At 42.8% G+C, this 24520-nt stretch overlaps 1 protein-coding gene across 9 annotated transcripts in view; it reads right to left on the reverse strand.

Annotated features, from left to right (window-relative positions):
- The window catches only part of zbtb38 (zinc finger and BTB domain containing 38), a 57499-nt gene that overhangs the window by 21918 nt on the left and 11061 nt on the right, over positions 1-24520 (reverse strand). For 3 of the 9 annotated variants that reach the window (XM_078410378.1, XM_078410377.1, XM_078410379.1), the window contains exon 2: positions 11562-11664. The exons of 3 other annotated variants lie outside the window; for them this stretch is intronic. The gene's annotated coding sequence lies outside the window, so the exon portion shown is untranslated. Of the gene's footprint in view, positions 1-11561; positions 11665-13170; positions 13243-15446; positions 15472-21947; positions 21997-24520 lie in introns of those variants that run through there. 3 more of the 9 variants (XM_078410382.1, XM_078410380.1, XM_078410381.1) reach the window with 3 other exon arrangements.

A 24520-nucleotide genomic window follows, 5' to 3' on the forward strand; every position in this document is an offset into this window, starting at 1 on the left:
TCGCCTCCCGTCTGGATCAGACATCTTCTGACCTAAGGTCAAAAAAACATACTTCATTGTGGCTGATAATTCACCAACTACCGAAACAAAATACCAGGCATGTTCAAAATCAAATTTAAAACAGGAAATTGCAGTAAGTGATTAGCATGTCAAACAACCCAGGTGGAGAGAGAAACAAAGTTAATTCTTCAGGTTTGTAATATTACCTGTTATTAGGATAAGCTGCTCTACTGAGAAAGATGTTGCCTTACTTGCACGTCAGCTTTCTGCATTTTCTATTTGATTGCAAGATTTATATTTACAAGAAAGAGCATTAAGCACTTTTTAAACTACATTCTGCGAATCACATTACGTCCTATGTTTCCTATGAAAACAACTTATTTGCGGCCTTGGATTTAACTGTAATATTTTCTACTATTATTCCAGTTCAAAGCCTGCTGAAGCACGCTTTGAAGTTCACACATCCTACCTTTCTAATACAAATTAATAATAATATTAATAATAAAACCAATAAACACAGCTTCCAAGCTGTGTGACTTTACCATCATGGTCATTTAAACTTGACAAAATTTCACCAAAGAAAATGACCAACGTACATGGAAGGGATCTTACAAATGATGAAACAGCTGTTTTATAAAAGGACAAGATCCGACCATTGGAAGCTGAATTGTTTTTCCCCCACATAATGGCCAATAACAATAGCGTCACATTTCACCTTCATTTTAAAGCCGCTCAGAGATTGCGGTTTCCACATTCGAGCCATTCCATAAACTATTGGCAGCACCAGGATGCAAGGTCTGTGGTCCTTCCTTAGTCCCAAGTTCTCCTCCCAGCAAGGCCATTGTGTTCACGTGTGCATAATACACACAAAACACACACACACACGCGGGCAACACACACACAGGCAACACACACACACACAGGCAACACATGGGCAACACACACACACACACACACACACACACACGCACACACACACGGTGTTGGCCAATTGCCAAGCCAAGAGATTGTATAATGGTGAGCAATTGCCCTCTCCTGTCAATGAGGAATGCTGCTGCTCACAACCTCCTATTGATGATCGAGACAGGAAAATCACTGATTCAATTGTAGGCACGGCCATGTCATGTTGTGTTATTCTTTATGCCAGGGATACACCTGTACACCAGGCTGTCTCAAAACTAAATATGGTCCGGTGCCAGGAAAACATTTCCTTTAACTGTTTAAAAATGTAGACTGCCAAAGTCCTTCAGACAGATGTTTATCAGGCTTTTCAATTATTTGATATGTCAGTCAAGCCCTTTTGTTCGCAATTCATACCTTCAAAAGAGTAAATTACCTTAGTAAAATCCATGATTTTATGGACACTTCTAAATCTGTCATTAACAGTTATAATATGCTGCCTATACCATATGGTGCTGCATTTCAAGGTTTCTCCATCTAGTTAACTTTCAAAATGGAACAAAATTCATGGTTTCAGCTCTTTAATTTTGTATAAATTACCCAAGTACAGAGTATACGGAACAAAGTTCACGTGGCAGTTGTGTGACCTCTGACTTATGAGTACCAGACCAACTTTGTTAGATAGAATAAAATGCATATATATATATATATATATATATATATATATAGAGAGAGAAATATTTTAAATGCTTTCCAAAGTGGGCGTTTTAAAAGGTTAATAACCTTTCAGTCATAGAAACATAGAAAATAGGTGCAGGAGGAGGCCATTAAACCTTGGAGCCAGCACCACCATTCATTGTGATCATGGCTGATCATCCACAATCAGTAACCCGTGCCTGCCTTCTCCCCATATCCCTTGATTCTGCTAGCCCCAAGAGCTCTATCTAACTCTCTTTTAAATTCATCCAGTAAATTGACGTCCACTGCCTTGTGGCCAAGAATTCCACAAATTCACAGTCAGATACATATCTGCAGCAGAGTCTTAGCACTGAATGTTGACTATAGTGTTAAATATTAGCTTCACTGCTTTATTTGAGTGGGTGTCAAACTCATCTATGAGACAGATCGTTTGGCTTGGATATTGATTCAAAATTGTTACCAGACTTTTGAATTCTGTTGCTGGCGAATCTATTCAAATTTCACAGTCCGATCCAGTATTTCCAGTCAATTGTGAACAGTATAACAGAACACAAGCTGGGGGAACTTGGCAGATCAGGCAGCATCTGTGGAGGAACTGGACAGGTGACATTTTGGAGAAACAAATAGCTACAGATGTTGGTCAATACAAATGGCTTGGATCAGGACCCTTCTTCAGTCTGAAAAAGGGTCCTGATTCAAAACATCACCCGTTCATTCCCTCCACAGATGTTGCCTGACCCCTTGAGTTCCTCTAATAGTTTTTTTTGCTCGATTCCAGCATTTTAAGGCAAGGGGGGAACGATTTAATAAGAACCGGAGGGGCATTTCTTTTACACACAAAGGATGATGGATGTATAGAACGAGCTGCTGGAGGAGACAGGTAAGGCAGATACCACCACAATGTTTAAAAAACACTTGGACTGGTATATGGACAGGATAGGTTTAGAGGGATATGGGCCAAATACAGGCAGGTGGGACTGGTGTAGATGGCATGTTAGTTAGCATGGGCAAGTTGGGCCAAAGTGCCTATTTCCACATCGTATGACTCTATCTGTAGTTCCTTGTGTCTGCTAATTGTATGGTCCTGATGCAGAGTCTTGACAATTCCTCCCCCCTTCCACCCATACGTTCCCCTCTCTCTCCCCTCACCCCCCCCCCCCCCCCACAATTATGCCCCCCCCCGAACATGCTGCTCAGATTCCAGACTTCCACCAGCAGTTAGTTTTTTGCTCCAGATTCTAGCACCTTCACACTCTGCCTCCAATGTATATTTGAAACCACTCACAAGTGCAAAAGTGCAGCATGGTTTAAAGCTATTTCCATTTGAATCTACTGGGTTTCCTGTGTTATCAAGGTAATTGCGACATTGGAAAAAAAACAATTGTCAAAAGTGTTTCAAAACCCTCCAAGATATTAAAGAATGGGAAATGAGAGCGAGAAATGCAAACATGGGTCTCGGAGAGATGGGATCAGAAAGGTTGAAGTCTTGATCAGATTTCACTGTAAATGCAACTGGGGCAATTTCCTCATAGTAAATATGCCAGTGCTTCCTTCCAACCAGAGGGATTTTACTCTTTCTCCGCAACCAGGTATTTAATTTCAAGCTTTTATCCAAGTCACATATATTGTAGTTGCCAGGCTTGAAGAAGCAAGGGAGAATATTTCAAATGCAAGCTGGAAATAATTAATGGCTGGCCTCCACACACAATAAACATTCCTACCTTGAAAATAATAGTTGTTGGGAACTCTTAACTTCTAAAACCTATCTTCCTTTCTGATTAATAAGGAGATCTCCTGCCCATTTATCACGTTGATGCATTTTAAGTTGACAAGTCAAAGATGAAAAGGTCCCACTAGAAATATATTTGACTGGCTTCCAGAAAAAATATTTCCAAATTAAATCCTCAGACATTTAACATTGTTTAAGCTGGTTTCAAGCCAACTATGCCATTCAAATCCAGCAACTCTTTATTAACATTCACCTTATCGACACCAGGTGAAATTTCTCTTAAAGTAGAAAGGGAAGTCTGAAAATACTGTAAACAGTTCCTCATTTAGACTTGGATAAGGAAACCCAGCAGATTCAAATAAGTTTTGTCATCAAGAATTATTGAAGCTTTCCCCCACAAGGTGGTGCTAGGACCTCTGTATTATAGGAACAGCTTTGAACGTCTTGCATGAAAGCAAATTACATGTTTAAAAGATGAGCGAGTTGCTTTTATAAACACGCTACACTTTCCACTTCTGTTAGCTCATCCACTCTCTCCCAGATCGCAATTAAAAAGCTTAAGGCAGGTTGAATTAATTTACTATCAAAATCATTGGGGATAATATGGTGCCTGGAAAACAAAGTATTTCAAAGGAGCTAGTCTGCCAGAGTGGAGGCAGTTCAAAGCCTAGCTCCAACTTGCAAATAGAGCCTTAATTGCAACATATTTGCAGACCATTTCTCTTTTAATGAGAATCCATGATCATTTGCTGCAACAGAACATCAGCTACTCGTGTCAAGATAGGAGTATGTACAAAGGAGTATGGAATTCTCTGCCTCAGAAGGCAGTGGAGGCCAATTCTCTGAATGCATTCAAGAGAGAGCTAGATAGAGCTCTTAAGGATAGCGGAGTCAGGGGGTATGGGGAGAAGGCAGGAACGGGGTACTGATTGAGAATGATCAGCCATGATCACATTGAATGGCAGCGCTGACTCAAAGGGCCGAATGGCCTACTCCTGCACCTATTGTCCACAAAAGAATTGCAAAAAATCTTAGTTGGAACAGTGCACACGTTCTTCATATCGTCTACGGTTTCTCTGCCCTGTTTGGTAACAGGCTGAGCTTCTTTTTCAAGGTACTTATATAATTTGATCTTGAAGAGTTCCTAGTTTGCATAAACTCCTCAAATGCTAAACTATTCCAAAATGCAATGTCCTCCCAGTAGGGTCGGCTGGACTGTGGTGGCTAGTCAGTGGAGACTAGCCTGGCCCTGCAGTGCTCAACAGTACAAAACTGAAATGGGGTAGATAGGAATTAAGCATATTTTCTGCCAGTGCCATTAACGTTGTTAATGAGGTCAGACCCTGAGAACAGCTCTGGCTTTCTAAGATATTCCCCAAGTTTTTTTAAAATTCATGTCCAAAGGTTAAAACACAATGCCATATTTATTTACTCCAATCTTCAAAACCAAGTTGTTTTCCCTTTTACTAAATTAGTTTAGAGATACAGCGTTAAAACAGGCCCTTCAGCCCACAAAGTCTGCACTGACCAATGATCACCCAAACACTAGTTCTATCCTACACACTAGGGACAATTTGCAGAAGCCAATTTATCTACAAACTTGCACATTGTTGGGATGTGGGAGAAAACCGGAGCACCCAGAGAAAACCCAAGTGTCACAGGGAGAACATACAAATTCCGTACAGACTGCACCCATAGTCAGGATCGATCGCCGATCTCTGGCGCTGTTAGGGAGCAACTCTACCGCTGCGCCGCCCTGCCACACGAAAAATGTGTTTCCAATAGACATGTTGAGCTTTTCCCAACAACATAGGTATGTTAATTTCTGATGGATAATGAACATTAAATAGATAGAGCATTTTAAATATTCTCTCAATGAACAGTATCAATAAAATTCAACATCACAGAACATTCTCTCTAGGTTATTGGGTTTTACAAAAAATTGTTAAACAAATGCATAGCTCAAAAGGTATTATATGAATCCATAACTCATTCACAAGTCTTGTGGGAAGTTTCTTTACAATAATTTAAGAGAACTTAAATGGTCAAATATTCCAGCAATTTTTTCATTAGGATTTTGAGTGTTAGGAAAAATCTGGTTCTGATCAAAGAGAGCTTCTACAACACATGAAAATAGAAGCAGAAGTTGATTGTCAGGCTCTTCAAGGCTGCCCTGCCATTTAATATGATATCGCTGGCTAGGCTGGGCTCAAATCCTCTTCCGTGCCAATTCTCCATACCTCTCCACTCCACATTCTAGCAAATATTTATCCAACTCCACATTAAATACATCTTATGATCCAGCTTCCACCACCTGCCGGGGTAGAGAATTCCAAGGATCTACCACCCTCTGAGAGAATAAATTTTTACATACCTCAGTTTAAATTGAGCAGCCTTTAGACTTTAGACATACAGCATGGAAACAGTCCCAGAGGCAACTGAGTCCGCACCGACCTGTGATCACCCCGTACACAAACATACTAGGGACAGTTTTACCATATGCCAATTAACCTACATACCTGTTCATCTTTGGAGTGTGGGAGGAAACCGGAGCACTCAGAGAAAACCCACGCGGTCACAGGGAGAATGTACAAACTCCGTACAGACAACCCCCACAGTCACGATCGAACCTGGGCCTCTGCTGCTCTAAAGCAGCAATGCTACCGCTGTGCCATTGTTCCGCCCTTTATCTTGTAGTGGTGTCTCCTTGCTCGAGACTCTCCCATTAGAGATCTACCCTGTCAAACCCCCTTAGGATGTTTAAATAAGGTCACCCTTCATTTTTCTAAAATCCAAGGTTCACAGGCCCAAATTATTTTTTAAAAATATACAAAGTGCCGGAATATCTCAGCGGGTCAGGCAACATCTCTGGAGAATATGGATAGGCGATGTTTCCAGTCAGGACCAATCTTCAAGAAAGCTTCTGGATGGTGGCTGGAATGATTCATTGCAGCCCTGGGTCATTGCTGAAACAGTTACAAGAAGCAGCATCCTTGGCCCAATCACTGTCAGTTCCTTCTCTCCTTGACAAAACTAGATGAAGGTCTTATTCACAGCTCAGAGAAAAAGCCATTGGTGCCAATATGGATGATATTCAGGTAGGGTTGATAAGCGACATTAATGTCACACAATTGGCAGGCAATGGCAGGCATGACATTCTAGCCACCTCCACTTGAGATGTTCCATGGGAGACGAGCCATTGGATTTACATCTGTGGAAAGAAAAACAGAGTCCATGCTTCAAGTCGAAGATCCTTCATCAGAACTCAACAGTTCCGATGAAGGATCTTTCATCTGAAGTATTAACTGTTTCTCTTTCCAAAGATACTGCCCAACATCCTGAATGTTTTTAGCACTTTATTTATATATCCAGTACCCTGCAATTTTGTGGTGTAGATTTAAGTTTTGGGGATTACTATTGACAAGAATCTCCAGTGGAGCAGGTCACAAGGTGTTGTGGCTCTGAGCAAGACCGTCGTTAAATATTCTGCAGGTATTACAGACAATATGACAGAAATGCCAACTTAATGTGACTGGTTACAGGATTTCCAGACAGGAAAGAGGGGGCGATAAAAACAAGAGGGGGGGCAATAACATTAAAGAAACTCTAAGAGAAAACAATCCATTTAGGTTGAATTAAAGAGAAAAAGCAGTTTGAGGGAGATAGAAAAACAAGCTTGCAAGCAAATATTTGACGTGGATTAAGTTACCGCAGCGCAGCTAATAAAAGTGCTGCCTTACAGTGTCAGAGATTCTCCTTCAATCCTGATCTTGGATGCTATCTGTATGGAGTTTGCATGTTCTCCCTGTGACCGCGTGAGTTACCTCCAGGTGCTCTGGTTTCCTTCGACATCCCAAAGACATGCAGGTGGGTAGATTAATTGGTCTCTGTAAGTGACCACTACTGTGTAGGGTGTGAATAAGAAAGTGGGATAACATAGTACTAGTGATTGATAGTCAGCGTGGACTCAGTGGGCTGAAGGGCCTGTTTCCATGCTGTGTCTCCAAAATAAACTGAAAGGTATAAAAGGACAGAGAGCTACTCAGTGGCATTCAGCAAGACTTTGGGGCGTTGCCTTGAGGAGGGGGATGGGGGGCAGGGAAGAATAAAGGTAGACCTGGTGTGGGATACTTTGTAACTTTGCCAGCGCCCTTTGTGTGGCTACTATTGCATACCTTGGGTACGCAAGCAAAGAATTTCACCGTGATTTGTCACATGTGACAATAAAGTATTCATTCATTATTCACTTGGGGATGCAGCTAGCCAAACAAGAGAATATGCAGAAAGGAAGTGCAGGTGCTGGTTGAACCGAAGATAGAAACAAAATGCTGGAGTAACTGGAGTAACGCTGGAAAGTGTGACAGGCAGCATCTCTGGAGAGAGAGGGAATACAGGAGTTACTTGGTTAGAGAAATCGATATTCATGGGTACCCCTTGGGTAGCTTACAGCCCATGGGCATGAATATTTATTTCTCTAACCTCAAGCAACCCCTGCATTCCTTCTCTCTCACATCCCTCCCCCACCCAAGTCACACCAGCATTTTGTTCTCACCGAGCTACAGCTACCAATGGCTTGTTTCCTTTAACATTGTCACTTTTTTTGCATATCTTTCATTCATTTGTTCTGTATCTCTCGAGATCATCGTCATCCATATCTCTCATTTCCCTATCCTGTGACTTTCAGTCTGAAGAAGGGTCTCTGCCCGAAACGTCACCCATTCCTTCTCTCCAGAGATGCTGCCTGTCCCACTGAGTTACTCCAGCATTTTGTGTCTATCAAGAGAATGTGCAGATCTGGGTTTGGTTTTAGGCAAGGAATATTGAAGGAGCATTTTTGTGACCATGATCGTAACTCAATTAGATTTGCCCGACCTATGGAAAAGACAAAAGATAAAACGGGAGAAAAAAAATTTCTAAATCGGGACAACTCAATTTTACTTGTCAAAGAAGTGATTTAGCAAGTGATTTAATGGATTGGTAACAGCAACTGCCTCAGTAAAATGGGAAGAACTTAAGTAAGATTGGACACATTAGAGGCAGGAAACATGTTCCCAATGTTGGGGGAGTCCAGAACAAGGGGCCACAGTTTAAGAATAAGGGGTAGGCCATTTAGAACGGAGATGAGGAAGAACTTTTTCAGTCAGAGAGTGGTGAAGGTGTGGAATTCTCTGCCTCAGAAGGCAGTGGAGGCCAGTTCGTTGGATGCTTTCAAGAGAGAGCTGGATAGAGCTCTTAAGGATAGCGGAGTGAGGGGGTATGGGGAGAAGGCAGGAACGGGGTACTGATTGAGAGTGATCAGCCATGATCGCATTGAATGGCGGTGCTGGCTCGAAGGGCTGAATGGCCTACTCCTGCACCTATTGTCTATTGTCTATTGTCTATTCAAGGGATTCATGGTAAACTTGTCCCCACAAAAAAGAATGGTTGGGCTGTCTTGAGCCTCAGGTAAGACAGTGCATTGAGCACAAGGCCAAAAACAAAAGCACCAGAATATTACAAAAAGCCCAGGGAATTGAAAGGGGAATTAGGAAAACAAAGACGAGAAGTTAAAAGAAACGGTGGCACATTGGCAGAGTTGCTGCCTCACAGCGGTAGGGACCCAGGTTCAATCCTGACTCTGGGTGCTGTCTGTAGGGAATTTGTACGTTCTCCCCATGACCTGCGTGGGTTTTCTCCAAGGTATTCGGTATCCTCCCACACTCCAAAAACGTACATGTTTGTAGGTTAATTAGCTTGGTATAAATGTAAAATTGTTCCTAGTGTGTGTAGGATAGTGTTAATGTGCAGGGATCGCTGGTCGGTGCGGACTCGGTGAGCCAAAGGGCCTGTTTCCGCGCTGTATCTCTAAACAAAACTACAAATAAAATAAAATTACGATTTTGGGAGATGCACCAAAGCAGAGCAAATCATACAATAGATAGCAAAACATTGTGTGGTATGGGGGATCCAAGGGACCTTGGACTGCGAGAATCCAGACAGGTCAATAAGGGTCTTAAAAAGGCAAACAGAATGCCACCCTTTATTAGCAAAGACAGAGAATATAAGGGAGAGAGAGAGGGAAGTTATAACGACAGTGTATACAACAATAAATAAACCCCAGCCTATGCAGTATTATAGATGTTATCACCACGTTACAGGATAAATACAATTGCACTAGAGAAGGTGGAAAAAAGATTTATGAACATTTGCTGGGACTATAAATTTGTAACTATGAGGAAAAATTAGATAAGCTAGGACTGATTACTTAGTAACAGAGGAGGCTAAAAGAAAGACTTAATAGAAAATTATCCAAAATGTAGAGGGGATGAAATAAAGTAAATAGGAAGAACCTTTTTTTCTGCAAAAGGAGAGATTTTAAACACTCATCACGTTGACCAAGAGGAACCAGAACAGGAGCAAATGGGACAAGGCCCTGTGTTGTAAATATTTAACTGATTCTATTCTCCATGAAGTCACACACCGTTCAGCCTCACAATATACATTTGTCTTCCTTCCCTGGGTCAAGTTCCTAGCTCTCCCTCCAAACCAAGGTGACAGAACATCCTCACCTCACATATTCAGGAACTAATGCAGCATCATCTTCATAAGTTCATAAATTCATAAGTTCTAGGAGCAGAATTAGGCCATTCGGCCCATCCAGTCTACTCCGCCATTTAATCATGGCTGATCTATCTTTCTCTCTCAACCCCACTTCCTTCCTTCACCCCATAACCCGATACCCTAAACAATGAAGAATCTGTCAATCTCTGCCGTAAAAATATACATTGGCTTAGCCTCCTCAGCCTTTTATGGCAACAAATTCCACCTCAAGGGGGTTACACAATGGTCTCACATCAGCCATTCCCATCCTCCAAAAATGAATAAGATATCACATCACACTCCCATTTTCTGGTTTACAACTTGAATGACATTATTCCATTATATACCACAGAATCATTATGTGCAATCTGATAGTATTATTAGTCAATGGAACAAAGCTTGCTGTTATAAATCCACATGCAAGTCACATGTGGAGTTATTATCACAACCCTTTATTGTGACCATACTCACAAGACCAAATCTTAACAGATCTTGCCCGATATCAGTGTTACATTTTATTGCTTATTATATCTAGAGGAAGGTATTATATAGCAACCAGTTGTGATTACATTATCACTCAGTCCACCAAGCCCCTATTTAGACCCATATAATCTAAGTAAAGAGGTTACACTCTTCTTGCCAATTAGTAACAATGAGGTAGTTATTCCTTTTCTACTAATTGTACAATTAGAACCACCGTGTTGGTGAACATCAGAGTGCATGTTAGAATATCAAAATTAATTAAAAACAGACTTGTGTCCGAGATTAATGTACAGTAAGTCCCGACTCGAAACAGCACCTATCCAAGTTCTTCAGAATGCTACCCGACCCTCTGCGTTACTCCAGCACTGTGTCCTTCAGCTGTTTAGTCAGCAATAGTCTACTTTATATAAATTCTAAATAGTTCAATTTACTACTATAGAGCCGATTGAATCTTAAGCTCCCGAATTGAGAGCGTTGTTGTCCAATTGCCTAACAGGACGTTTGCCCGAGCTGACAGGGATTTTGAATATGGTATCTGTTCCTTCTTGGATTATTTGTTTCACATGTCAAAGATATATTTGCATATGGGCTTATTTAAATTTCACTTCCCACATGCAAGTGGCACACTCAGAACAGCTTACATCCAATTTGCACAGTGCAAACTCAAATATTGTACTCTCGAAATCACCCATCCATCTTTCCTCTAGTTCCTTGGCCTCTTTAGTGTGTTACTAGAGTCATAGAGTCATACAGAGTGGAAATGGGCCCTTCAGCTCAGCTTGCCCACACTGACTACATGTCCCATCTACACTAGTCCCACTGGCCTGTCCCACTGGCCTGCATTTGGCCCATATCCCTCGAAACCTGGCCTAAAAAAGTATCTGTCTTATTGTTTCGTAAACGTTGCAATGCTCCCTGCCTCAACTACCTTCTCTGGCAGCTCGCTCCAAACACCCACCACCCTTTGTGTGCAGAAATGACCCCTTAGATTCCTATTAAATTTTTCCCCCGTCACCTTAAAGCTACATCCTCTGGTTCTCGGTTCCCCTTACTCTGGGCAAGAGATTCTATGCATCCACTGCAGTGGTGATACCTCATGATTTGCCCAGCCTGTGTCAAAATAATGCCAATTTTGATTTCAAATAATTTTTTTATTTAATCTTTAACTAACCTGAATGATGCATGCAATTCCAGAATTCTCTTAATCAGCAACCATTTTAAGTACTTGCTCTTCAGAGAACTTTAATCTTCAAGCTTGGTGAAGAATTTTAATTCTGAAACAGACAAAAATAAAATAAAGAATATGTTGAAGCTTTAACTTCTGTCGTCGGTGACACAGGAACTGAAACACTCCAGATAAAGTAGCGATGTTTTGTTTCCCCTCGGATACTCGCAGCTCATTATTTGTAGGTTATGACCTTGACAACTTGGCTGCATTGCCAAGACTGCTGACTTGCCTCCGATTTTCTACGCAGCAAGAAAGCACTGAAGGTCTGTAAAACCCGGGCAGATAAAGCTGTGAAAAGAGACTCGGTTCATTTAGACGTCACGATTCTCACTGTTCACTATTTCTGCTTCACCAAACATCAAGCAGGTGACAATAAACTTCATTAACCAAGAGTTAAGCCAACCTTTTTGTGAACATTTTTGCCGTAGACTAACAGAATGTTACACCAAATCTTCTTAGGTAGCCATTATAAATCCCCTTCTTTATTGTGTGGGAAGACCAATGCCCTGGCCAAAAATTACCCTCCATCTAACATAATTGAAATCAAATTACCTGACCATGATTACATTGCTTTTAGTAGGATTTATGCAAATTAGGTACCGTATTTCCTACATTATAATAATATCTTTATTTCATTGGCAATAAAGAACACCCAGATGTCCTGGAAGGAGTTGATTCAAGTGTAAACCATTTATTTTTCCTTCCTTCAAATGTTAGTTGAACCAGCAGTTGGTAAACATACTTAAAGTTTCACTCGTCCATTACATCATCACAACAACGCACACGAGCGTGCCCCCTGTCTACAAGCCCTGGCTAAATCACCCGTGTCCATCCACACCATACAAAGCAACATGAAGCTCACTCTGCTCAACATCCGGTCCCTCAACAATAAAAGCCTCATTCTAAATGACTTCATCCTGGAAAATAAACTGGACTTCCTCTGTCTGACAGAAACCTGGCAACAACCTCTGGATTACCTCTCACTCAACCTCACTACACCCAACGGATACTCCTACATCAATAAACCACGCTCGAAAGGCCGAGGTGGTGGGATTGCCGTAATTCACCGACAGGACTTCAAGATCAACCTCATCTCCATCTCATCTGCTCCGTCATTTGAACACCTGGCTTTCAAACTCTCTGGCCACACAAAATTAGTCATGGCAGTTGTCTACCGCCCTCCCAAACCACACCCATCATTCCTTTCTGACTTCTCTGACTTTCTGACCCAGTTCTGTTCTCTCTCCCCCTCAATCCTCCTCCTCGGTGATTTCAACATCCACATGGACTCCACTGACTCCACAATAACCGCTGACTTCACTGAAATACTCAACTGCTTTAACCTCACTCAACATGTAAATTTTCCCACCCATAACCGTGGGCACATTCTGGACCTTGTCTGCTCCACTGGACTAAATCTACATCACCTCTCTGGCTCCGACCCCACCCTCTCTGATCACTTAGCCATCACCATGTCCGTCAACATTCCCACCCCAGCTCCAAAGCAAAAACGCAAAATAAACTTCCGCAAGCTGAACTCTGTTTCACCTACCTCGCTCTCATCCTCCCTCTCTGAAATAATGTCCGCCTCTCCCTTCGTTGACCTCCACAGCCCCTCTGACCTCACTGACTACTACAACCGCACTCTCTCCTCCTGCCTCGACCAGCTTGCACCTATAAAAACCAAAACAGTTTCCTTCACCCACTCTGCTCCCTGGTTTACCCCTGAACTCCGCGTGATGAAAACTCATGCCCGTCAACTTGAAAGACTCCGCAACAAAACAGGTCTCACAATTCACTCCCAAGCCTACAAAGACCACATACAGCACTATAAAGATGCCCTCTCCCATGCCCACTCCACCTACTACTCTCAAATAATTCACTCTGGCTCCGGAAACCCCAAAACACTCTTCTCTACAATAAACAAACTCCTCAGCCCCCTGGACACCATCTCCCAATCATTCACAGTTGACAAATGCACCACTTTCCTTTCATTCTTCCAAAGCAAAATAGACAACATCTACAGCACCTTAACCACCAACGCACCTGCTCCCCCTCAAACCACCTGCCCCCCCTTATCCTGTCAGCCCCTGCCTCAGTTCTCCCCAATCTCCACCACCGACCTCTCTGACCTTTTCACAGGAATAAAAACTGCCACCTGCTCTCTGGACCCCATCCCCTCCAGCTTTGTCAAGGCCTGCCTTCCTGCTCTCTCTCCACTTATCACTGCAACAATAAACTCCTCCCTGTCCACTGGCATCGTCCCGCCATCCCTCAAAATCGCTGCTGTCACCCCCATTCTGAAAAAACCTGGTCTAAACCCTGACACCCCAAACAACTTCAGACCAATCTCCAACCTACCCTTTCTGTCCAAAGTTTTGGAACGTGCTGTAGCTTCCCAACTAAAATACCACCTCTCTACCAATAACCTGTATGAAACTTTCCAATCTGGATTCCGCTCAAACCACTGTACTGAAACTGCGCTCCTCAAAATCACAAACGACATTCTCCTCTCCTCCGACGCTGGCAACCTCAACATCCTCATCCTACTTGACCTCAGCGCCGCCTTTGACACCATAAATCACTCCATTCTCCTCACCCGACTTGAAACCTCCCTTAACATCACCGGCACAGCCCTATCCTGGTTTAAATCTTACCTCTCTGACAGACACCAGTTCATCTCCATTAACAACTGTAAATCCCCCACCGCTCCCCTCCCCCAAGGTGTCCCCCAAGGCTCAGTCCTTGGCCCCCTCCTCTTCATCCTCTACCTGTTCCCCCTTGGTCAATTAATCCGCCGTCATGGTCTCAACTTCCACTGCTTCGCCGATGATATCCAGCTCCTCATCTCCACCAAGTCAATCTCCTCCACCACACACTCTACACTGACAAACTGCATTACTGAAATAAAATCTTGGCTTCAATCAAACTTCCTCAAACTCAATTGCAACAAATCTGAAATCATCATCATTGGTCCAAAAATGCTCACCAAATCCACCCAAAACTTCATCCTCAACATTGATGGTCTCCCAGTATCCACCTCACCTCACATCCGGAATCTTGGAATCATCCTTGATCAAACCCTCTCCTTCGACAAACACATCAAACACATCACAAAGACAGCCTTCTTCCACCTCAAAAACATTGCCCGTCTCCGTCCATCCCTCTCCTCCACAGCTGCAGAAACCCTCATCCACGCCTTCATCACCTCCCGTCTGGACTACTGCAACAGCCTCCTCTATGGCGCACCCTCAAAAATCATCAATAAACTTCAATACATTCAAAACTCCGCTGCCCGTCTACTCACACACACCTCGATCCGTGACCATATCACCCCCGTCCTTTATAAACTCCACTGGCTCCCCATCCCCCAGAGAATCCAGTACAAAATCCTCCTCATAACCTACAAAGCCCTCCATAACCTGGCCCCATCCTACCTGACCGACCTCCTCCACAGGCACACTCCCACCTGCACCCTCCGCTCTGCCGCTGCCAATCTCCTATCCCCCCACATCCGGACTAAACTCAGATCCTGGGGGGACAGGGCTTTCTCCATCGCTGCTCCCACCCTATGGAACTCACTACCCCAAACCGTTAGAGACTCCCCCACACTCACCACATTCAAAACATCGCTGAAGTCTCACCTGTTCAGCACTGCCTTCAACCACTGAAGGTCACCTCACCTACTGTCTCCTTTCTCTGTTCATTTATTTATTTACTTATTTATCTATTTATTAATTTCCCTATGTTCTCAAAATCTCTGTAAAGCGTCTTTGAGTATATGAAAAGCGCTATATAAATAAAATGTATTATTATTATTAAAGTTACCCCATGAGTCGATACAAATCAAAGACTGCCAAAGCTGGAAGTCTGAAATAAAACCAGAAAATGCTGAGAATGAATACTCAACAAGTCAGGCAGCAACTGTGGAAAAAGAAAAACAACATTAAGACTTCAGATCAAAGACCTTGCATTGGAACAGGGGAAAGGAGAAAATAAATTAATCACATTGCCAGATGTGGAATTCATTACTGGGACTGGAAGGCCAGAATGTGCCTCAGCAGAAGATGAGGTGCTGTCCTCTAAGTTTACACTGCGCTTCATAATGGCAGAGCAGGAGGTCATAGTCAAATAGATCAGAGAGAGGGTGGGATGGAGAAGTAACAAGGCCCAACACAAGCATCAGAACTTGCTTCAGCCTTCTGGACTCAACATCAAATTCCAGAACCTCAGGAAACCGACTTTCCCCATCTGTACCCAACTGGCTATTTCTGCTGCAAATCTTCTATCTGTGATATTGGCTCAGTTTCTCCCTCTCTCTCTTTCCATTAGCCCGACTTTCCATTGCATAAAGAACATAGAATAGAATATATAAAGAACAAAATGGAGGGAATGTAATGCATTAAGTTTTTCGTATTGTATCTTTCCTTCAATAAAAATTAAAATATTTTTTTTTTTTAAATAGCGCGGCACAGGAACACACTCTCGGACCACAATGTCCGTGGTGAACATAGAGCAAAGAAAAGCTGATCTCCTCTGCCTGCACAATTCATATTCGCTGCATATCCATGTGCCTGTCTAAAGGCCTCAGACACCACTATCATATTTGCCTCCACCACCTCCCCTGACAGTGTATTCCAGGCACCCACCACCATCTGTGTAAAAAAAAAACCCTCTACATCTCCTTTAAACTTTGGCGGACAGGAAGCAAAGAGTAGGAATAAACGGGTCCTTTTCGGAATGGCAGGCAGTGACTAGTGGGGTACCGCAAGGCTCAGTGCTGGGACCCCAATTATTTACAGTGTATATTAATGATTTGGACGAGGGAATTGAATACAACATCTCTAAGTTTGCGGATGACACGAAGCTGGGTGGCAGTGTTAGCTGCGAGGAGGATGCTAGGAGGCTGCAGAGTGACTTGGATAGATTAGGCGAGTGGGCAAATGCATGGCAGATGCAATATAATGTGGATAAATGCGAGGTTATCCACTTTGGCGGCAAGAACAGGAAAGCAGAGTATTACCTGAATGGTGAACGATTAGGGGAAGGGGAGATGCAACGTGACCTGGGTGTCATGGTGCACCAGTCATTGAAAGCAAGCGTGCAGGTGCAGCAGGCAGTGAAGAAAACGAATGGTATGTTGGCATTCATAGCAAGAGGATTTGAGTTTAGGAGCAGGGAGGTTCTACTGCAGTTGTACAGGGCCTTGGTGAGACCGCACCTGGAGTATTGTGTGCAGTTTTGGTCTCCTAAACTGAGGAAAGACGTTCTTGCCTTAGAGGGAGTACAGAGAAGGTTCACTAGATTGATCCCTGGGATGGCGGGACTTTCATATGAAGAAAGACTGGATAGACTAGGCTTGTACTCGCTGGAATTTAGAAGACTGAGGGGGGATCTTATAGAAACATAAAATTCTTAAGGGGTTGGAGAGGCTAGATGCGGGAAGATTGTTCCCGATGTTGGGGGAGTCCAGAACCAGGGGTCACAGCTTAAGGATAAGGGGGAAGTCTTTTAGGACCGAGATGAGAAAACATTTCTTCACACAGAGAGTGGTGAGTCTGTGGAATTCTCTGCCACAGAAGGTAGTTGAGGCCAGTTCATTGGCTACATTTAAGAGGGAGTTAGATGTGGCCCTTTTTGCTAAAGGGATCAGGGGGTATGGAGAGAAGGCAGGTACAGGTTACTGAGCTGGATGATCAGCCATGATCATATTGAATGGCGGTGCAGGCTCGAAGGGCTGAATGGCCTACTCCTGCACCTATTTTCTATGTTTCTATGTTTCTATGTTTGCCCTTTTCACCTTAAAGTTATGCCCTCGAGTCTTTGATATTTCTACCTTGGGGAAAAAGGCTCCGACAATCTACCTTGCGTTTCATAATTTTATATGCTTCTGTTAGGATATCTCACAGCCTTGCATTTTGTCCCTTATTTATTTATTTATTTTTAAATTATTTTTTTTAAAAAAAATTAGTTTATTTGTCATTCCACGCCTTACAGATCATGCAACGAATGGGACGAAACAGAGTACCTCCAGGGGCCATAGTGCAATACAAATGCAAAACATATAGACAAGGGATGACAGTGCAGTACAATACAATACAGTACAATACAATTAGACAGTGCAATACCATACATATAGACAGGGGATTATAATCTGAGAAATAAATATGCTTTCTTTTTGAAACTTTGGAACCCATTCACTTTGAAACTAGGATTAAGAATTGGAAATATTTAATTTTAGGATTGTTTTGATACCCCTAAAAAGAATTTAATAAGAAATTAGCCGGAAGTGTTTCCTTCTTGTCTCCAGGTTTCCTTCTTTCTTCTTTCTTTCCTTTTTTATTTTTATTTCTTTATCTTTCTTCTTCTCCTTTTTCCTCTTTTTTCTAACTGGGGGTGGGGGGGGGGGGGGGGGTGTTGTGGTTGGGGAGATAATACAGAACAATACAGGTATAATCGAATTTAAAATGTATAATCGAATTTATAATGTAGGTACCATCGCGTATTATGAGTTCATACATGTATTTGTTTTGTTAAAATTTAAATAAAATTAATTTTTTTTGAAAGACAGGGGATTAAAGCATGTAAACAGTAAAAGGTAAAGCATTTAACCTAAAGTTTAAAGCATGTAAACGGTGAATTTAAAACCATCAATGAGGTAAATTATGTCGCTGTTTATATTCTCACTCACCAACTTCCCTTGAATCATAGCTTCTATTCCATTTTTCCTCTCACTAATTAACCCATCAACCTCATTAACCCATCGACCTATAATCATTATGACTTACCCTCATGGAGTTAATGGCTTCTTCCTACCCATCCTTTCCCAGACCTCAGCATCGTGAAATTGATTTATTCTCTCCCTTTCCCAGTTCTGAAGAAGTCCTCATCCCAAAGCCCAAATCATTCACTCTGTTTCTCCTTCCACAGATTCTGCCTGAGCTGCTGAGTTTTTCCAGTCTTTTCTCATTATCCAATGGGTTTCATCAGGACTGTTCTCACAAAACTGAGAAAAAGGGGATTAAAATCCCTATTTGGAAACATTATGTTTCCTCGACTGCAGGATAGAAACAAAGGTTTAATATTGCAAAAGGGAAAAATTAAATGAAAAAAAGCGACAAGCAAGTTTTAAGGGGTTGAAGTGTGAAATTTATCCAAAGGAAAGGAAAACAGGAATCACTGATCGCCAGCAAAAATAATGAAAATCTAAACTGAATTTTCCAAGCCTTATTTTCTTAGTTTTTATCTTTTTAAATGATTGTATCCAATCTAGCAAGTGTTTTGTACTTGCTAAATTTGATACTGCTCTTACAGTAATTAGTACAGCTCCCTTACGAAATACACCTTACAGCACAGCATTTGAAAAAATTTATGAAGAGGGTTTACTAGGTTCCAAAACAAATCTCTTCAGCATTTCACAGCCAAAATGTTATTTTAATCACAGCAATTTGGGTTGCCTTTCAACCAAACACTTGACAAACGGGGTGAGTGCAAACTGTCACAAAGCTCGAGTGTTCACGCTGGCTGAAGTCGTTTTCACACCAAAATAAGAGCAGCTTCATACTGATTTCCAGGAGGTCAAGCGCATTTGACAAAGGCTCGGAAACATCGTTGAAATGGATAAAAGGTTATTTTCCCACCAAATAAAAAAAACTCTGGACATAGCTCAATTTATTGGCTCTCATGAGACAGTACGGCACTTAACGGAGAAAATCAGATGTTTGCAATTCATTCAATTAAAAGGGGCAAGAATCATAAGAAAAGATTAAAAGCGAGATTGCTGTGTGGAAAGTTAACTCTCGCCATTTTCAGGGATGTAATGCTGAGGCTTTGCAAGGTACTGATCAGACCATATTTGGGGTATTGTGAGCAATTTTGGTCCCCATATCTGAGGAAGGATGTGCTCGCATTGGAGTGGGTCCAGAGGAGGTTTACGAGAATGATCGGTTTAACATATAATGAGTGTTTGAAGGCACTGGGCCTGTATTCGCTGGAAGGGCCACCTCATTGAAACTTACCAAATAGTGAAAGGCCTGGATAGAGTAAATGTGGAGAGGTTTCCACTAGTGGGAGAGTCTAAGACCAAAGGCCATAGCCTCAGAATAAAAGGATGTAGCTTTAGAAAGATGAGGAGGAATTTCTTTAGTGTGAGAGGGTGATGAATCTGTGGAATTCATTGCGACAGACGGCTGTGGAGGCCGAGTCAATGGATATATTTAAGGCAGAGATTGACAGATTCTTGATTCGTAAGAGTGTCAGGGGTTGAGGGGAGAAGGCAGGAGAGTGGGGAAGATAGATTAGCCACGATTGAATGGCGGGGTGGACGATGGGCCAAATGACCAAATTCTGATCATGAACCATTTCCCCCTTCCCTTCCTCCCATATACTAGCTTTTCATGCATGCGGACTTAAACGAATCTCTTTGGGCTCAATGCCAATAACATCTTCCCAGGCTGCAGCAGGCTTTCCTTATTCAAGCTATTGTTATTTTGTAATTAAATAAAATCACCTGTAGAAATTACTCCCATCTACACTCAAAAGTATGAGATGGAAATTTTAAACCTGGTTAGTTGGTTGGAATTTGATTACCTTTCGGAACTGAATGTATTACAGGGTGAATGCTACAGACAGGATGAACCTAAAGACATCTGGTTAGTTGAGGTTACAGTCTTCAAAAAAAAGGTTCTCTTCATAGCTCAACCTCTGAACATTTTGTCTGAACACGTACAAAATAAAAAGTTGCTGCCTTACATCGCCAGAGACCCGGATTCGATCTTGACTATGGGTGCTGTCTGTACGGAGTTTATACGGTCTCCCTGTGACTGCATGACTTTTTTCCGGGTGCTCCGGTTTCCCTCCGCACTCCAAAGATGTACAGGTTTGTAGGTTATCTGACTTCTGTAAATTGTCCCTAGTGTGCAGGATAGAACTAGTGTCTGAGTGATAGTTGGTTGGCGTGGACCTGGTGGGCCGAAAGAGCTCGTTTCCATGCTGTATCTCCAAACTAAAAGTAGAAGAGTCACGCCCAGAAACAAAAAAGGGAGTGACATTTTCTTTGCCTTCCCCATGCAACCATGAAGAGTTAAAATGTGCCCCGTTAAAGCAAGTGGCAGCATTCCTAGCACTAAAGTTTTGCAGTGTTTTTGGGAGAAAGTGGGGGCGGGGGGGTTGATTCAAGTAACTCAGTGATGCAGTGCTCATCTTTAACCTGACCATCTTCATGTCAGAGATCATTGGTTTGGAAGATGCCGACAGAGTAACCCAGGCAAGTGACTAGAGTTACTTTTGTCCATGATACACACTGCAGCAAGAACACACCAGAAGTGGAGGGAGAAAACGTTTTGCTTAGTTTAGAGATACAGCTTGGTAACAAGGCCCTTCAAACCACCGAGTCCATGCTGACCATTGATCACCTGTACATTATTTCTATGTCATCCCACTTTTGCATCCTACACGCTAGGGGCAATTTACAGTAGCCAGTTAACCTGCAAACCTGCACATCATTGAAATGTGGGTGAAAACCGGAGAAAACCCACTCGCTCACGGTAGAATGTACAACCTCCACACAGACAGCGCCTGTAGTCAGGATCAAAGCTGGCTCTCTGGCGCTGAGAGTCAGCAGCTCTATCGCTGCACTACTGTGCCACTAACATATCCTTTGAACAGTACAGCACTTTCATAGAACAGTGCAGCAGAAGATCAAGCCCTTCAGCCAACAATGTCGGTGCCGAACATGATGCCAAGACCAACTCTTATCTGCCTGCACATCATCCATATCCATTTGCCTATCCAAAAGTCTCTTAAATGCCACTATTGTAACTGCCTTAAACAACATCCCCAGCAGTATGTTCCAGGCTCTCATCACCCCATGCACACAAACCTGCCCAGCACATCTTTTATTAATATTTGCCTCTCTCACCTTAAAGCTTTGCCCTATAGTATTTGATTTTAGCTTCCTAGGGAAAAAAGGTCTGAAGGCGATTGATTCAAATGTTGATTGGAGATTCTTGACCTGCTGTTGCCCATTGCTCAACTCTCTGCCAAATTCAAAGTGGGGCACAACACTACGAAGAAGCGTGGGGGTTCAAATTTCCCAGCCCTGTCCCAGCTATGGTCAGCTTCTTTGGGCCTAGTTTAGAATTGATTGTAGCTCAGTTAAAATTTGGCGCAGGCCATCTGACTTTTCCTCAGCACTGACCTTTAGATATCACTTCAGACTTTAGAGATACAGCGCGGAAACAGGCCCTTCGATCCACCGGGTCCCCGCCGACCAGTACACTCGCACTCAGGGCAATTTACAATTTTACCAAAGCAAATTAACCTACAAACCTGTACGTCTATGGAGTAGGGGAAGAAACCGGAGCTCCCGGAGAAAACCCATGTGTTCACAGCGAGAAAGTACAATCTCCGTACAGACAGCACCTGTAGTCAAGATCAAATCCGAGTCTCTGGCACAGAGGTAGCAACTCTACTGCGTACCATCGTGCTGACCTCTGACACGAGGGTTCCACCTGGTGGTTTCTTTGATAAAACCCCGACTTGTATCCCAGCAGCTGGAACTATCAAATGCTCTGCTTCATTAGTCGCACATTGAATTATGGCTAGAATTTGCTGGAAAAACAAAAGCAGTGAATGAGGCTGCTCTATTAATATGCAAATCACCCAGCAACTGGCAGTAAGCAGGGCAAACCATCTGATTTGTACAAAGCAGTGCACCAAGCCTATAATCTCTCCACGTTTCATGAATTTGCACATGAATTGTTCATTAAATTCACCATCAGAAGTCAAGTTCAGTGATTAACTTTGCATTTCCTCCTTTAATGATACTTTACTTATTAATGGCGACCAATCAACCTCTGTGGCACTAAAATAAACAACAGTGTCTCCTTTCACGAGGGAGTGAATCGCTGGTGGAAATTTGTTTCAGATAAGGTACTGGGTGGGCAAGGGAAGATTAGATAGGTGAAGGAACTGCAGTTGCTGTGATCTTGAGCAGAACACAAAGTGCTGGAGTAACTGAACTGGTTGGGCAGCATCTGTGGAGGGAGGGAGGTGTCACCTGGCACACTGAGTAACTGCAGCACTTTGTGTTTGCTCAAGGTTAGTAAGGCCATGACTTCCTGAATTATCATTTGCAAAAATGTATATGTTAAACATTCGGTTCTGGGCACATGTTATAGGCACACGGGCCCACATTGAACATGTGACATTAAGTTCAATTCCCCAACCATCATTGATGTCACTTTTAAATATTTATTATTTTCAACCTTTCTTTGTCTCTTTGTTCCAACTCACTCAGTCTCTCCCTCTTGCTATATTAGAGTTTGAAATGTATCCTCCTAAATTCAAGAAATTAAATTAAATTTAAGAATAAGGGGTAGGCCATTTAGGACTGAGATGAGGAAAAACATTTTCACCCAGAGAGTTATGAATCTGTGGAATTCTCAGCCACAGAAGGCAGTGGAGGCCAATTCACTGGATGTTTTCAAGAGAGAGTTAGATTTAGCTCTTAGGGCTATCGGAATCACAGGATATGGGGAGAAAGCAGGAACGGGGTACTGATTTTGGATGATCAGCCATGATCATATTGAATGGTGATGCTGGCTCGAGGGGCCGAATGGCCCACTCCTGCACCATACAAAATATTCTATGTTTCTACGTTCCAAGCTCCCTCCCATCGCCTCCACTCTTCAAATCTCGCTGGTTGTAGGTTGCTTCGTTGACTCCATCATTCACCAAAGTTGCCGATGCTCCTGTTGCCCAAGCTGTGCAGCGATCAACTCTTCCTCACAGCTTGCCAGACATGGATGATCTCATCTGATGGGTGAAGAAAAAAATCCATCTCACCGGGTGTACACTGTTCCAGCAACTTCAGGTCAGCAGCTGCAAGAAGGGCCAGAGAACCACTCTGCGTCCATCTTAACTACTTACAAAGTAACGAACAAAAGTCCATAAACGTACGCAAGATAAGCAGTTCTCAAAAGTCACAAGCATGCAACAGAGGTTATGACCAATCCATGAACAAACTCAGATTCAAAGAGAGTTTTAGAGGACTTTGGCGAGGCTGCAGTTGGAGTATTGCCTGCAGTTCTGGTCACCCCATTACAGCAGGGATATGGAGGCTTTGGAAAGGGTGCAGTGGAACTTTACCAGAATGATGTCTGGGGTATTTGCGAGAGGAGGAGGTTGGACAGACCTTGATTGTTTTTCGCTGGAATGATTACACCAATCCTAAATTAATCCCTCTTTTATTTACTCTCTCACTTACCCACACCCTCGGGACTATATACCGTAGCCAATTTACTGATCAACTCGTACAAGTTTGGGATGTGGAAGGGAACTGGATCACCTTAGGGAAAACCCACGTGGCAACGGGGAGAATGTCCAAATTCCATACAGACAGCGCCAGAATCAGGATTGAACCCAGGTCCCAGCCACCGAGAGATTACAGCACCACCACCTGCACCATCGCGCCACCCCTCCCATCATTTTGATCGAGATCTTGCATATATTCTTAACAATTTTCAAACCTAATCATGCAACGTTGTTAAGCATCTTGTCAGCAAAAAAATCACAATTCTCCCTCATGGGACATTACTATTTCAGAGGATACTAGTGTGTGAAGACTGCTCCTGCCTTTCAACTTGCAGCATTGGACAAACATGGACAAAAAGAGATAAAATCCCAGGCAAAGCAAGAATGACAGCTCATTCTTGACCAAATAGAGGAAATCGAGAACTAGGGGATGAAGGTTTAAGGTGAGAAGGGAAAGATTTAATGGGAACCGGAGGGGTAACTTTTTCACACAAAGGGTGGTGGGTGCATGGAACAAGCTGCCGGAGGAGGGAGTTAAGGCAGGTACTTTCACAACATTTAAGAAACATGTGCACAGGTACATGGAT

This window comes from Rhinoraja longicauda, chromosome 13 (genome assembly GCF_053455715.1).
Source record: "Rhinoraja longicauda isolate Sanriku21f chromosome 13, sRhiLon1.1, whole genome shotgun sequence".
NCBI classification, from domain to species: Eukaryota; Metazoa; Chordata; class Chondrichthyes; order Rajiformes; family Arhynchobatidae; genus Rhinoraja; species Rhinoraja longicauda.